This window comes from Muntiacus reevesi, chromosome 1 (genome assembly GCF_963930625.1).
Source record: "Muntiacus reevesi chromosome 1, mMunRee1.1, whole genome shotgun sequence".
In the NCBI taxonomy this organism is placed as follows: domain Eukaryota; kingdom Metazoa; phylum Chordata; class Mammalia; order Artiodactyla; family Cervidae; genus Muntiacus; species Muntiacus reevesi.
In genome coordinates, this window is record NC_089249.1 from 123,854,556 (window position 1) to 123,872,216 (window position 17,661).

Sequence of the window (17,661 nt, forward strand, 5' to 3'; positions counted from 1 at the left end):
CACTCATCTCACATGCTAGTAAAGTAATGACCAAAATTCTCCAAGTCAGGCTTCAGCAATACGTGAACAGTGAACTTACAGATGCTCAAGCTGGTTTTAGAAAAGTCAGAGGAACCAGAGATTGAATCACCAACATCTGCTGGATCATCAAAACAGCAAGATAGTTCCAGAAAAACATCTATTTCTGCTTTATTGACTATGCCAAAACTTTTGACTGTGTGGACCACAATAAGCTGTGGAAAATTCTGAAAGAGAGGGGAATACCAGACCACCTGACCTGTCTCTTGAGAAACCTATACACAGGTCAGGAAGCAACAGTTAGGACTGTACATGGAACAACAGACTGGTTCCAAATCAGGAAAGGAGTACATCAAGGCTGTATATTGTCACTCTGCTTATTTAACTTATATGCAGAGTACATCATGAGAAACACTGGGCTGCATGAAACACAAGCTGGAATCAAGATTCCCAGGAGAAATATCAATAAACTTATATATGCAGATGGCACCACCCTTATGGCAGAAAGTGAAGAAGAACTAAAAAGCCTCTTGATGAAAGTGAAAAAGGATAGTGAAAAAATTGGCTTAAAGCTCAACATTCAGAAAACTAAGATCATGGCATCAGGTCCAATCACTTCATGGTAAATAGATGGGGAAACAGTAGAAAGAGTGGCCCACTTTATTTTTGTGGGCTCCAAAATCACTGCAGATGGTGATTGCAGCCATGAAATTAAAAGACGCTTACTCCTTGGAAGGAAAGTTATGACCAACTTAGATAGCATATTAAAAAGCAGAGACATTACTTTGACAACAAAGGGCTGTCTGGTCAAGGCTATGGTTTTTCCAGTGGTCATGTATGGATGAGAGAGTTGGACTGTGAAGAAAGCTGAGTGCCGAAAAATTGATGCTTTTGAACTGTGGTGTTGGAGAAGACTCTTGAGAGTCCCTTGGACTGCAAGAAGATCCAGCCAGTCCATCCTAAAGGAGATCAGTCCTGGGTGTTCATTGGAAAGACTGATGTTGAAGCTGAAACTCCAATACTTTGGCCACCTGATGCAAAGAGTTGATTCATTTGAAAAGACCCTGATGCTGGGAAAGATTGAAGACAGGAGGAAAAGGGGATGACAGAGCATGAGATGGCTGGATGGCATCACCGACTCTATGGACATGAGTTTGAGTAAACTCCAGGAGTTGGTGATGGACAGGGAGGCTTGGCGTGCTGCGGTTCATGGGGTTGCCAAGAGTCGGACACAACTGAGTGGCTGGACTGAACTGAACTGAGCTCAAGCCTGTATTCCTAGTGAGTGCTTGCCCTGACCAGCTCACTGTTACCAGTTAAAGGTAGATATATCTGCCTAATAGATAGGGAAGTTGAGAGTATGATTAACATTCTTTGGTGAAATCTGAGGAAGTTAACAGAATGCTTGGGAGTGGGCCAAAGGAATTCCCTTAAGCAAAGCTGAAGCACAACTCATAAATATTTTTTCAATCTGCTCCAAGTTCTCAATGAATGATTATGAATACTTCTGGATTTCCTGGTGTGAAAGTATTTCACCAAGAAGCAGAAGTCCAAGGATGCCAGGTAAGTGCCAGACAGACACAGTTCTATCACAGGAAATCTTAGAGACGGTGCAACTAAATACTTGGACTCCACTGACATTACAGTATGTGCTGGGGCTTTCAGTTCATGACATGGCTGTCATGCAAGTGTCAGGAAGGAGACTAATACCAGCACCAGCTTTCCCTTCCTAACTGATCAGAATCAAAGGCAGAAAAGCAATGTGCCACTGTTTCTCTGCTTCTTCAGCTCAGCAGGTTTTTTTTTTTTTTTTCTTCTAACCTTCCCTCAAGAACTGAGTCCTCAGGCTAAGTTGGTATAAATAAACCAGGTATCAGAAGTTCAATGTAGTAGTCCATAAAAACCACAAAGAAGGCCAGTTGTGAAGTGATGGTAATCATTTAAGTGGTTATCAAAACTTCTGATTGTTCTACCTTTATGATATTTGTAGGATAGTATTTCCTGCAACTAGCACAAACCGCCAGTCCTCTCTCCATGCCCCTTAGGCCCATGTGGTTCCTCCTGACCAGGAAGCTGTGAGTATGTCACTTCTGATTGAGAACATAAACTGACTTGCCCCAGCACATACCCTAGTGCTCTTTGCCAAGCGCTTTCCTCTTTGGCTTGGGACCTGCAGGAAATGGTGGCTTCCCATTGAGTCTGATTTCACACTGACCCCAAGGAGCAGGATGCCCCTGGCCTGCTTTCAGTGGCCATGCACCATGAGCGAGAATGAAAGCTTTTCTTGTTTGAAGACGCTGATATTTTAGAGTTGCTTGTTAGCACAGCACAACCCTAGCTATCCTGGCTCATTGTTCTAAAAGAACTTGCAATAGGTAGATGACAGAACCTGATTTTCTTGCTTTAAGGTACTCTCTAGTAAGATATGGGCTTCCCTGGTGGCTCAGCGGTAAAAAATTCACCTACAATGCCAGAGATGCAAGAGACGTGGTTTTGATCCCTGGGTCAGGAAGAGCCCCTGGAGGAGGGCATGGCAACCACTCCAGTTTTCTTGCCTAGAGAATGCCATGGACAAAGGAGCCTGGCTGGCTATAGTCCATAGGGTCTCAAAGAGTTGGGCATGACTGAAGTGACTTAGCACACCCAGACATAGTAAGACATGGACTGAAAGAGAAGTGGTTGCTAGGAGCAAATCAATCCCAAGTTCACAGTCAGAATCTACTAAGAATTTCTGCATTCATTAGTTTAGAATATGAAAAGTGATGTCATGAATACAGAAAATAGTCCACAATTATTCCATTACAATATTTGCATTGAATTCTACACATCAGTCATAGAAATACTAAGTCTCTTTCTTCTAGACCTAAGATTTGGTCAAGAAACCAGTAGCAACAAAGATGATGAGGGTTGCTGAGTATTAAACTTGCAAAGTTTACATGAGCTGACATGTACTGAATCACCTGTGGCTAAATTTAAAGCAGAGGTGGCACCTCCTAAAGAAGATAAAATGAATGCTTGGTTATTTGGACTCAATCTTAAGAATAAGGTAGCATTCTTAAAATATTTTTATGACAGTGGCCCAAGCAAATTATGACACAGTTTTTAAGTTTTAGCAATACATCTTTTAAATTTCTTGCTCACTTAGTTGTTAATTCTAAATACACAGAATATTTCATAAAGATACCTGAGGGTTTCTTTTTTTTCCTATCCCTCACTGAGGCATGATGTTACAAATGCTCCTTTCAATAATTTGATAGACTCGAGCTTTGAGGCAGAGAGAGCATCTGTTGGAAAACATGGTGATATTTTTCCTATTTATGGCTTTTTTTCAGTCTAAGCCACAACCTCATTTCTGTTGTGAACACCCATACTTTGAAAGCACAGAAATCACAATAATGAGATTTGGGGAAAAAAGGAATTGTGGAAATCACTCAACACTTCTTAGCAATGGGTAATACTTCCCTCTATCCACTAAATCCAGAGACTTTTTCATATTAATAAATAGTTGTAGGGGGTTGGCCCCCACGATGGTTCCACCAAAGGGAAAGACTGAGACGCCGAGCCAGAAATGAAATTAAAGAACACACATGAGTCACTGCATTTAGAGAGCATTTTAATATCAGAGAAGTTATTGACTGAACCAAAACCACTATGTGTTCCACCTCAGAAAGATTAATAACTGACAACAAAAGTGATGTTCCAGAAATTAGACTGGACATGTATGATAAGGACAGAAAACTAAGTAGAAGACCATGCATGTTTCTAATCCTCTTAATGTGCTCAGCTGCCAGCATCCAACAACTTGGGGGTTGGGGGGAAATCAGAAAAAAACAGATTACTTTTGCTTTTTCATAGCTGGAAAAAATTTCTATGTTCATGAAGCTGTTTTTCTCATCACTTACATTTTAAGAAATTATAATAACCAAGCCAGAAAGAGGCAAAAACAAAATATATCTACCTATTATCTGAAATTATGGGATCATAGATATGCTTGTGACTATTTAGCAATTTTGAAAAATAATGAGTAGCTTCTATAAATACTGTTCTCATTTATTTGGATATCAGGATCTGGTCACTCTATATGCAACAACTCCATGTCATGGTATTTTCACCAGAGGAAAATTCTGTACATTCCTCTACAAAGGGGGTCAGAGAAACAGCTCTGAATGTTTGCAGGAAGTGTCAGTGACTTCATATCTTAGATAAAGGAGAAGAGAGACCAAGAAATAATGGGGATACAAACTGTGAAAGGCCAAAAAGAAAAATGAACAACAAAAGAGTTTAGATGATGTCATACTTTCATTCTGTTTGGATCCAAAATCAGAAAGGGATTCAGGCTGCAGATTATTATTCTGTCTTAATTGATTCCATGCTTTCACTCTTTTGCACCCTATCATCCACTATTGCATTGTGTGTGCTAGTCACTGAGTCATGTCCAACTCTTTGAGATCCCACGGACTGTACCCCGCAAGACTCCTCTCTCCGTGGAATTGGAATTCTCAAGGCAAGAATATTAGAGCGGCTAGCCTTTCCCTTCTCCAGGGGATCTTCATGATCCAGGCACTGAACTCGGGTCTCCTGAATTGCAGGCAGCTTGTTTACCATCTGAGCTACCAGGGAAGCCCTACGCTGACCCAAAACACAGTCTACAATCAACAACCAAAGTAATCTCCTAAAAGTATAACTTATACCACATTACCTTTTAGCTGAAAATCTTCTAGTGACTCTCTCCTAAAAATAAAATAGAATGTACCTTACAATGCTTTGCTGCTGCTAATTTGCTTCAGGTCATGTCTGGCTCTGTGCGACCCCATAGACAGCAGCCCACCAGGCTACCCATCCCTGGGATTCTCCAGGCAAGAACACTGGAGTGGGTTGCCATTTCCTTCTCCATTACAATGCTCTAGGATACTGTAATTAATTTGACTTCTGGGTATTGAGCCTTCTTCTTTCCTATTACTCTTTTCTTTGTTCATTAATCTCCCAGTACAATGACTTTTTTCCCCAATCCTGAAGCACACCAAACTGGTCCTTTTTTTGGACTGTTGTCTTTGAAGATTACTTGTAGCTGAGTTTTCCTCCAAATGTTCACGGGCATTGTTTCATCTTTTTCATAAAGAAGTTTTCAACTCAAATCTTGTCTCTTGTCAAAGAGAGTACACCATACATTGTACCCCCCAGTCATTCTCTGTCCCAGTAACATTTTGGAGGGTCATAATTATTACTATTTTAAAAAATTTGTTTATTTTTCCCATTCTAATCTGTCCTCACTCCAGGTCCAAAATGAAAGTTCCATGACAGTACAAATCTGGGTTGTCTTTTATCATTATCCAGCTCAAAGAAAAGTGCCTCTCACACCATAGATACACAATAATATTTTTTAAAAATTAATCTAAACATCTTTTGTTCAAGTTGTGTTCAGGGAAAACTACTGAAATCTAGATCAACATAAAATGAAGTTGGGAAATTAATAAAGAGCAAACTAAGGAAATAGAACATTTCATTAGGGAAAAGTAATTGTCTTTCTTGTTTCAGCTTGGTTACATGCAGGAATTCCTGTTTCATGTTTTCCCCATTGAGAATCAAAAAAATTAAATACACATAAGATAAAACAAATTGGCAATTTTAAAAAGTACTCTCTCTATAGTGGGTGACAAGCTGAAAAAAGAAGGGTATTCTTATACCCACAAAGAATTATAACTCTCATTTGTGAAGAATCTCTGCTCTTTGTTTTTCTAAGGAAGACTTGCCAGCCAAATCATAAATGCCACTGATTCATTTAAGCCAATTGTATATAATGATCATGTTGGAAGCAGGAAACATGAAGTTTGGGTACAAGTGAGACCACAGCTGGAGTCTCATTTAATTTCACCTAGAGCAAACTTCTTTGTCTGGCCATCAGCACAGCCCTTGAATCTTGGCAAACTGTGTACAAAAGACATCTCCTTTCTCAAAGAGCAGGGATCTTGCCAAGGAAGGCAGGCAAGTCTCTTGTGATCCATAGCACTGATGAAGACAGTCTGCTGATAAATTAGTATCATGTTCTTAGACAAAAGTAAGAATCTTTATTTGCAAAGACAAATATGTATTGCTTTACACAGTAGATATAAAGGCCTTAGAAGAACACACAGTTTTAGAAGTAGTGCTGTCTATTAAAAGTATTAAAGAAAACAATTACTTACAAGGAAATTTTGGGAAATTACTTCCCAAAAGAAAGGTGCCTTGTTCAAGAGGGAGGGGACAGATGTATACCTATGGCTGATTCAAGTTGATATTTGGCAGAAAATAACAAAATTCTGTAAAGCAATTATTCTTCAATAAATAAATAAATAAATTTTAAAAAAGAATGATACATTATGAAATGGATAAAAGTTGTTTAATTGCTTTCTGACTGGATCAGTTTTGCTCAGAAGCCAGGCAAGGATGATTCTACTGGAATCAGTGACTGCAGCTTAACAAAAATGAGATGAGTGGATAGTCTTGAAAGATGATGTCTTAGAACCTTTTCATGATTAGATTATATTACTGACATACACAAATATGTGAAAATATACTTTGATATACATATAATTTATAATAGTACACTCTAAAGTTTAGTTGACTTAGCACCTGAGACTGTAGGACAGGGGGTCCCCATGAATGCCATCTGTTTAAAGGGCCCCATTTTGACCCTCATCTGTCTACATTCTTCCCGAGTGAGGAGTCTTGGCTCCAAAGGTATGTGCTCATCCGTGGCTCACATACTTTCTTCTAGACCATTCTAGAAGTTGCAGGGTCCCTAAATTTCCAGTTCAAATGTCACTGAGATTGTTCCCAAACCCTGTATGAGTCTTCTTCCCAAGTCCTCATTCCTAAAGGCAGAACAAGTGACTGCTGATGAAGTCCACCCTAGATGCTGAGGATATAGGTAGAGCATGGAAGGGTTGGCTGGAATAGCCTTGTGTATGGGTGTGAGGTCTCCTTGAGTGTGGCAGAGAACTGGAGGTGAAAAAAAGGGCCCATCGGAATGGGCCTGGGTTCTGAGACTGGGCAGGTTCTTTCTTCTCTGTCATTCTGATGAAGAACTAGCTAGCCTTCCTGGTTTTAATAAAGATTTATTTGTTGAGGTGGAAAGCTAGAGCACATTTTATGTAGTAGTTTCATGGCATGTCATAAGTTGAATATTTAGATATAATATGGGAACCTCCATGTGTATGCTTCCCTCAGGCCTTGCAAATGGTAGGAGAAGGTCTATCAAGTGTTAATTATGTTCAGAACTGTACTAGAAACAGAGTTTTATAAGCCGTTATGGAGAACAGTGTGGAGATTTCTTATAAAACTGGAAATAGAACTGCCATATGACCCAGCAATCCCACTTCTGGGCATACACACTGAGGAAACCAGATCTGAAAGAGACACGTGCACCCCAGTGTTCATTGCAGCACTGTTTATAATAGCCAGGACATGGAAGCAACCTAGATGCCCATCAGCAGATGAATGGATAAGGAAGCTGTGGTATATATACACCATGGAATATTACTCAGCCATTAAAAAAAATTCATTTGAATCAGTTCTAATGAGATGGATGAAACTGGAGCCCATTATACAGAGTGAAGTAAGCCAGAAAGATAAAGACCAATACAGTATACTAACACATATATATAGAATTTAGAAAGATGGTAACGATAATCCTACATGCAAATCAGAAAAAGAGACACAAATGTACAGAACAGATTTTTGGACTCTGTGGGAGAAGGCGAGGGTGGGATGTTTCGAGAGAACAGCATCTAAACATGTATATTATCCAGGGTGAAACAGATCATCAGCCCAGGTTGGATGCATGAGACAAGTGCTTGGGCCTGGTGCACTGGGAAGACCCAGAGGAATCGGGTGTAGAGGGAGGTGGGAGGGGGGATTGGGATGGGGAACACATGTAAATCCATGGCTGATTCATGTCAATGTATGACAAAAACCACTACAATATTGTAAAGTTATTTAGCCTCCAACTAATAAAAATAAATGGAAAAAAAAAGTGTTTGAATATCTGACATTAGATTGTTGTGTATTTCCCCACAGAGTTGGAAGTCTGTACTCTGTGAATCCAGGCAGATGTAACTGGGGGCAATTCCACTGCCCTGATCACATCACCTTGATGTCGAGATACAAGTGCAAAGTACACATGGATGCCTGAGAAACAGTCATGTCAGAAAGTGACCTGGGGACCCCAAAGAAGCCTTGTGAGTTGGAGTAGATTACATTATTTAAAAATATGTGCTGTTCCTCCTTGGTAGAATGTTATACTTCAACAACTATTGAAGTCAGACTTGGTCATATGACTTCCTCTGGTCTATGAGATGTGAATGGAACTAATGTAAGTGCTTTCTAGCAAATCTTTATGATCCATTTTGTGGCTCCATTCTCTCCAGAGTAATATGGGCCAGGTCCTTGACAGGAGCCACTCCCACAGACTGTATCCTATAACAAAGACTGACATTGAGTGGAACTGCTATGATCATCAACAAATATGCAGCCTAAACAAGAAATAACTCTTTGTTGTTATAAGTCATTGTGACTTGGTGATTATTTGTTATTGTCGCATAACAGCCAAGCAATAGAGGGGAGTGTGATGAAGATACACTATGTGAACTTCTTACCTTTAAGTTACAGAGATCATGGGTGTCAGCAACAAACACCAGTGTACAATGACAGGCACAAGGTTAACATGTTATACAGCAGTGGAGAGCAGCAATAAAAGATGACAACATGTGGGCCTGTGGACCAGACACGCGTGACCTGATTCCTGGACTCTAATTAAGCACCTGAGAAGAGGAGCTGCAAAGGGAGCAGGTGTGAAAACTTCAGTTGACTCAAAATTCTGAATTGAATTCATTTTAGAACCAGAAGTGACTGTTACCTTGAACTAATAAGAAATTTGCTGATAGCTGTCTTAAAGGCTGCAGAGTTATGTTAGCTTCAATTTTTTAAGAAAATAAATGCTACATTTTGCAAACCCATCTCCAAGACTGAAGAGTTGAATCCATCACTGTAATAGTGTATAGCTAATAACTCTGAGCATTTAGGAGTCACAACACCTAGTGAAGAGGTTCTAGTGTCATCGCTGTTTTATCGAGGAGTAAACTGAGGTGCAAGTGATTGTTCCTTTACCCAAAGTCTCACAGCCCAATAACATCATGCCTCCTCCCTACCCTTTATGTTTATGTCCTAAATCTACTGAACCCTGAATATAGCCTGTGTGAGGCCTGATACCTGGTATATATGTAATCACCATCCAGTTGGCTGCATGTTTCACATGGGGATGCGAGGTAGAGGTGGAGGGAGAACATAATAATCATCTCTGGACTTCCCAGGTGGTACCGTGGATAAGAATCCACCTGCCAATGCAGCGGACATGGGTTCATTCTGTGGTCCAGGAAGATTCCATTTGCTGTGAAGCAACTAAGCTCATGCTCTACAACTATTATAGCCCACACTCTAGGGCCTGCATGCTGCAACTTCTGAAGCCTATGCATCTAGAGCTGGAGCTCTGCAATGAGAAGCCACCACAATGAGAAGCCCATGCACTGCAACAAAGAGTAGCCTCCACTCGCTGCAACTAGAGAAAGCCTTTGTGCAGCAGCGAAGACCCTGAACAGCCAAAAATAAATAAATAAAACATACATTAAAAAAATTCATCCCTTACACTTGAATAGTGCTCTCATCATCTCATTTAATAATAGTGCACATTTCTGAGGTATATAAAGACATTAAATAGTATACTCAGAACCATGCTGCTTACGCTAGTGGGATGAGGACAGAAGCCTGAGAACATGTTCCTAAGAATCATATAATCCCTGAAGCTCCAAGAATCTAAAGAAAGGGGTCGTATTTTCTCTATTTTAAGATCACAAACAAAGGTATTACAATATTCACAGAACTAAGAGAGACTGTGTAATTTCCATTTTAAATAGCAGTTAAAATGCCATGAAGAAAATGTGTGGGCACCCTGTGATAAATGTTTGACTTAAAAAGGCTTATGGAATACTGAATCTAGGCTTGATAGTAAGTAGATTGATATAGACTGAACAGGACAATTGTTGAGATGACTCCTGAAACTAATTTCTAGCTCTCATCTTTCTCTAGAGCTTCAGATCTGTATTTTCAAAAGTTTTCTCTACCTGGATGCCTTGTCAGCCCTTCAGATAAATTCACCCCATTTTCTTACAATCTGCTCCTTGTCTGACTTTCTTGGTTCTGCAGTATGAAAAAAATTATCTCAGCTACACATTACAAGTGCCTCAATGTTGTCTTTAAATCCTCACAGCATTTAGGAACTTGTCTTTAGAGTCTATATCTTCCATTTGTAAAAGCAAACAAAATCTATTCCATTCTTTCCAATCTTCTGACAACAGAGTAGATCAAGCCTTCATTAATTCTCTTCCGGATCATTAAAATAACCTCTTGAAAAATCTGGGCATCTATACCTCCTCTTTCTAAAAAAGCATGTTTATTGGGCTAATTATGGTTCTAACCAAGCACTAACACAGTTCTTTTTCAAATCTAATCAGATTTTCTTTTTCTATGGAATTAAATACCAATTTTTGTTTCCAAATTTAAATTCAAGAATGGGAATAATACTTATTTAACTTGATGATAAAAATCTCTTTTTCTTCACTGCATGCAGCATCATCTCTAGTAAGAGTAAAATGCTTATTTTATAAAATGTTCTATACTTTCCCACTTCTAGTCCTTTTGCTCTTGCTATTCTCTCTAAAATTGGAAATTCTTTTTCCATGTCTACTATAAATTATTTCTTCTTTATGAAAGTATCCCCACTCCTCTCAGGAAGATTAAATATTATCTTTTTGTAATCATGAGGGATTTAACTTCATAAGTCATGCTGATTCCATCACAGTTGACATTATCTTCATATAATCATGAGTGACATATAAAAAGTTTAATTTCAAATCAATAATGTGAAATTTAGCTACAAATATCAACAGCATACATTCTAACTTTGCTTTGTTATCCAGATCTAAAGCTCACATAATATTGTTAGGTCCTAGAGAAGTGAGTCATTTTTTCATCATTTTATTCTATGCAATATATTATACCTAGATTGTATGTGAGAAACACTTAAAAACTATTTATTGAGGTGAATTTAAAAACATTAGCTTAAAATTGTGGTATAATTTCTAACTGCCCCAGAGATAATTGAAACTACTATGCTACCCATTGCCAATAAAAACATAAAGTAAAGAGACTAGGACTATTGAAGAATAAAACTATACTATTTCATTATTTCTTAAAATATATATTCTGCATTAATAATGAAAAGACAATATTGATTTTGGATATAATCTTATAAGGAGGATGATTAAGGATTATAGAAACCTTTTGTTCTTTTTGGTTTCCTATGACTCTCATGAAAATGTGAAACTGTGTTTTATTATCCTCAAATCATTTATAGAGGCTTACATAAATTTTAAGACTGGAGCTTTGCCCAGCATAGCACCAAGATCAAAGGCTTATTTTCTAGTAAATTAGAATCTAGATCTTTATACCACAAGTTTACAAAGTTATAGAAGTATTAGCCATGAAATAATCTGTCATCTGCTTATTAAATTTCAACACTAAAAACTTAGGGTGAAAAAGAAAGTTAATTAGGCTATCAGAAAATAGATCTATGAGTGACATTCAAATTGCATTTAGACTTTGGATACATTTATGGAGTCAACTGTAACTGTCCACAAAGCTCTGTTTAAGGAACCAGTATATTCCTTAGGTTATATCTTAGTTCAAAAGCCACAGTAAATATGTTGTCAAAACTGATCAATGTTTAAAATGTATTTACACTACAACTGAAAGTAAAAGGATAATATGAGTATAAGTCATCAATCAGATGGGTATAACTGATTGCAAATGAGAGGCAAGAGGATTATGTAACACAGAGCCCTTGTAGGAAGAAAGATCAAAATTCAATGACTGCCACTGAATGAGGACAATGAGGACATAAAAGGGTAGGCAGGGCAGTTCACACAAGGACATGAGCTGAAGTCCGCTCTGAGAAAGTGCCCTGGGCTGCAGAGCAAGTACTGGTCAATGACTGTGGTGACTATACCGCATGAAAACCAGCGCTGCCTTCTGTAACATTTGTTAAAGTTTAATTCCATCAAGAAACCCACTGGAAATTCTACAATTAGAAAATATTCCATTAACACAAATCAACTGCCTAGAACACTAATGTAACTGCCGATAATATATTTCATAATCAGATTTTAAATTACTGAAGGAGGAAGAGTCTTTAGACCTTATCTGGTTGGTTTTCTAGATTTGCCTTTGGACATAAATTGCTAAATATGCCTAAAGAAAAATTTGATATAGAGATAAAATCTTTATGTGTGCTTGCCATTTGCTATAATAATAAACTATTACAGCAAAATATTGTATCTCTTTAGAAAAGGTGATTTTTCTGGAAATTTATAATTTTCAAATGCTTACTCTATAACAGGAAATAAATGATTTATTTAGCATCAAGGTAATTAGGGTATACAAATTTTTGACTGTATGAGATTTTTTAAAAATGAGTGCTTCTTAGTGGAAACTATCTTAAAATTGTTTTTTGATGGTTGACAGTTGCTTGCCAATAGAGAGACAAATGCTTGCCAACAGCATCTCTTTGGAGATGCTGATAGATAAGATACAGGGAATAAAAAGGGGGATATATAACGGGCTTTCTGTATGTGGAAAAACATTTTTTGATGAGATATGTGGTCTCATTAGCAGAGTTAAAGTTGTTTCTAGGCTACATTGATGAAACTGTAAAATACTAATTCAATTCAATTTAAGACAATTTTGAATACAGAGCTATATAACTACTCAAGTGGATAATCTTGGTGAAACTGAAAAAGTTAGTTTCACATTGCTTAGGCAAAAAACAGGTTTCAAGGAGAATGATTTATTTAAGTAAAAGACCACGGTAACATTAAAATAAAATGTGCTATTGAGAGAGTAGCATTGAAACATATACATTATCATGTGTAAAATTAGATAGGTAGTTAGAATAGAGAAAAGGAGTCCTTAATGGCGGTGGCTAAAAGACAAAGAAAGGAAAAGTTCCAAGAAAATAGAACAGGAAGACCTGAGGACTGGAATGAGCACCTCAGGTAAAACAAACAGCCCTCCTGGCCAGCCTAGTTTACAGAGGGCAGGCTCAGGGGGAGGAGAAAAAAATTACATAAAAAGAGGAGTCGAAATTAAGTCGTATCTTCTCTTCTCTTTGAGTCGGCTCACCTTCATGCCTTGAGGATATATTTTCTTTGGCTTACCAAGTAAAACTGAGCTGTAACACGGAGCTGTAACACTGGTCTGTCCTTCACTTCAAATTTTTTGCTGCGGTGAGACAGAACCTGGGAAATGACAAAAACTCCCTGACAGATATCCAATAGAAATTTGCGGTTGAGTCAGGGACTTCAAATTTGGTGTTCTATGACAGCGTAGAGGGGTGGGATGGGGTTTGGGGGTGAGAGGGAGGTTCAAGAGGGAGGGGACATATGTATACCTATGGCTGATTCTGGTTGATATATGGTAGAAGCCAACACAATATTGTAAACCAATTATATAAAGTTTTAAAAAAGGCAAATATGAATGATATACATCCTTCAAAAGTTATCTTCTCAATAAACCGAGACACAACTCTATAAGCCCTCAAACACTGTATGAGACAAAGAGCATTATTCTAAACCAAGATGTCAATCAATTCAGTTCAGTTCACTCGCTCAGTCGTGTCCAATTCTTTGCAACCCCATGAATCTCAGCAACGCCAGGCCTCCCTGTCCATCACCAACTCCCACAGTTTACCCAAACTCATGTCCATAGAGTCAGTGATGCCATCCAGCCATCTCATCCTCTGTCGCCCCCTTCTCCTCCTGCTCTCAATCTTTCCCAGCATCAGGGTCTTTTCCAATCAGTCAACTCTTGGCATGAGGTGACCAAAGTATTGGAGTTTCAACTTCAACATCAATCCTTTCAATGAACCCCCAGGACTGATCTCCTTTAGAATGAACTGGTTGGATCTCCTTGCAGTCCAAGGGACTCTCAAGAGTCTTCTCCAACACCACAGTTCAAAAGCATCAATTTTTCGGTGTTCAACTTTCTTCACAGTCCAACTCTCACATCCATATATGACCACTGGAAAAACCATAGCCTTGACCAGACGGACCTTTGTTGGCACAGTAATGTCTCTGCTTTTTAATATGCTATCTAGGTTGGTCATAACTTTCCTTCCAAGGAGTAAGTGTCTTTTAATTTCATGACTGCAGTCACCATCTGCAGTGATTTTGGAGCTCCCCAAAATAAAGTCTGACACTGTTTCCACTGTTTCCCCATCTATTTACCATGAAGTGATGGGACCAGATGCCATGATCTTAGTTTTCTGAATGTTGAGCTTTAAGCCAACTTTTTCACTCTCCTCTTTCACAATAGTTGCCAGTAATTTCTTGCTAATAACAAAAACCAGGAAGGCTTAAAAATGATATACTTGAAGAAGAAAAACATTATTTGGAATGATTCAAGTTGATTTTTATATTCACAATGCCCTCATTCACTAATATGTTTGAGAACTTTATTTTATATAACCTTAAATGATGTGAAAGTTTTAGTGAGCGAACTAGGAATTGTGTATCATCCACAATACTTACTCATTGGAATGCCCAGCCTGGTGAAATAACTGTGTGTTTCATGAAAAGAAATTGATATAGAAAGAATGCTGATATAGACATTTTTTTGTTTGTGAAGGTAAGCTATCTATTTTTCAACTAAACACTAAATTCTTCCAGGAAAAAAGCCATGCCTTTGCTTTATTTAAATATCAAGTATAGTGTTAAGCACATAGCAGTCTTTTAAGAAACACAATAGAACCAGATCAGCTAATTCAGTGACTTGTTAATTACTACAAGAAAAGCTGAATTACAAATAACCTATTTTACAATCTTGAGGGTGAAAAAAACATGGTTATATAAATACTGGGAAATAACAGGAGGTGCTAAAAATCTAAGAAAAGTTTCTGGGATCTTATGAAAAAATTATAAATGTAAATTGGTTGAATAATTGTAAGATGAATTTGGTAAATGTAAGTTGCCTGAAAAAAAGTTCCCAGAGAACATTTAGACTAAAAATTAAGAATCTTAAATTGAAAGTAATGGTTATTTGCAATTATATGTATACTCAACCATTATAATTTAAAAATATCCATTCATGTAATAAAACAGAAATTGATGGACTGAAGCTACATGAAGCAGCAGAGTATAGACATTAAGGATCCAAATTTTAGAGCCTAATAGCCAGGGTATGAAATCTAGTGCCACTTTCTATCTGAGTGACTAAGGGTGGGTGCATGTGTGCTAAGTCCCTTCAGTTGTGTCTGACTTTGAGAGTCTATGGAATGTAGCCTGGAAGGCTTCTCTGTCCACAGGATTTTTCAGTCAAGAACATCTTCCTGACGTAGGGATCCAACCTAGATCTCCAGTGTTGGCAGCTAAGTTCTTTACCACTAGCACCACCTGAGGAGTCCATGACTAAGGTTAGGCTAGGCTAAAACACTCTATCTCTTTCTGACTCATTTCTCCTCATTAGTAAAGTGGTGATAGCAATAGTATTTAGCTCACTGAGGTGTTGTGAAGTCACATTAGCTGATAAATAGGAGAGCATATCAAAGAGAGCTAGGCATTAAGCATAATGTTTGCTGTTATGAGTATTATCTTATCTCACTCTTCACTTAGAGTGATATCAGTGACTGAAAGAAGTACTTAACAAGTGGATACAAACATGCACACAGACACACGCACATTAATCATAACATATTTTTAGGAGAAATGACACTACCAATACAAAGCATACATTTTAAAATCTTATGTAAAGAGTCAATACTAATAAGATATATAGACAGAGCACTGAATTTTCCCTCACTTAATGTATGTCACGTGAGTCAAAAAATTCTATAAGAAAATAAAATTTTCAGCTAGTGAATATTATTTGATTGAATATTATTTTGATTATTACCTCATTTTGATTTTAGAGATATACTCTTCTATGTTAATAGACATTTTTGTTTGTGAAGGTAAGCTATCTATTTTTCAACTAAACACTAAATTCTCCCAGGGAAAAATCCATGCCTTTTCTTTATTTAAATATCAAGTATAGTGTTAGGCACATAGCAATCTTTTAAGAAACACAGTAGAACCAGATCAGCTAATTCAGTAACGTATTAATTACTACAAGAAAAGCTGGATTACAAATAACCTATTTTACAACCCTAAGGGTGAATGAGCTTTTGAAAATAACATTTGGTTATTTTCTTTTTACCTTAATACTCATCTTTCTTCATCAATAGGTGGTCTAAACACATGCATCTTTCTTATTTTTAAATTAATTTTTATTGGAGTATAGTTGTTCCAAAATGTTGTGTTGGTTTTGTGGTGCAGCAAATCTAAATTTTTAGATTGCCTTCCCATTTAGATCATCACACAGTTTTGAGTAGAATTCCGGTGCTATACAGTAGGTTCTCATTAGTTATCTGTTTTATACATAGTAGTGTATATAACATACATCTTTCTTTTATATAAATTATCTCCGATGGAAATTGGTAAATGTTAACATAAGAGTGTTTACATTTATTTGAAAATATGCATTTTTACATGCTGTCTTAGGACAAACACCAAAATATTAGCTGTGGCTAATTTTGAGAGAAATATTAAACACAATTTTATTTTTCTATTTTGGAGTGCTCTGTGTTTTTTTTTATACCCCAAAATATATACTATAATCTTGGATTTCTTCTATAACATAAAAAAGTTACATTTTAAAAGAGAGTAGTTGTCAAACCCTTAGTTCATTTAGTCTAAGGTCTTCAGAAAACAGATATGACTGCAAAGCTTGATCAACATCAAGGACAGGAATACTTTCTTAAAATCTTAATTTCACTTACTATTATATTTTCTTATATCATGCATTTATTTAAACAGTTGTGAAATGATATATTTTTGAGCCATACTTCAAATTACTGGCAATGTCAGTCTATGAAAAAGACAGGTATTTTTTCCCCCCATGAAGTGAGATAATTTTCAATCTGCCTTAACATGTGCTTACACATCTTCACTTTGAAAACATAGCATCCAAGTTAAGTCAGGGCAGATGATTCCTTTTTGACTTTTACAACTTTTATGCTGCTGCCAGAAGTCTTCTCAGCATTTGCTTTGAATTCTGTCTTCAGTGTATCTCTCATGCTTTTGCACAGATCTGGGAGTACCTGAGATAGAGGAGTCCACCCTGTTGCCAATACACTGCCATGATGTTGCCAGAATGGAGCGCCCCCAGCCTAATCGCCAAGATGAGGTCAATGTCAGCTCAGTGTGCAGCCTGGCTTGGGAAATGATATCTTTAGCTCTAATACTTGAATATATAAAATAAAGGATATAAAGCACGTGGGGAAATTTATTCTGTTAACTTCATATTACACTTTCTTGCTTACTATTAGTCATGAATTCTGTTACATCAGAATTATGCTACATTTTCAGGTCAAGAGAGCTAATTTATTTTAAACAACTCACATTTTACCTTCACATTTTCATATTCCAAGATTTGGGGATGTTAAAGAAGGTATGCACAAGC

At 37.4% G+C, this 17,661-nt stretch overlaps 1 pseudogene; it reads right to left on the reverse strand.

Annotated features, from left to right (window-relative positions):
- Positions 1 to 17,170: 17,170 nt before the first annotated feature.
- On the reverse strand, positions 17,171 to 17,340 carry LOC136147858 (ATP synthase subunit epsilon, mitochondrial-like; annotated as a pseudogene).
- Positions 17,341 to 17,661: the final 321 nt, after the last annotated feature.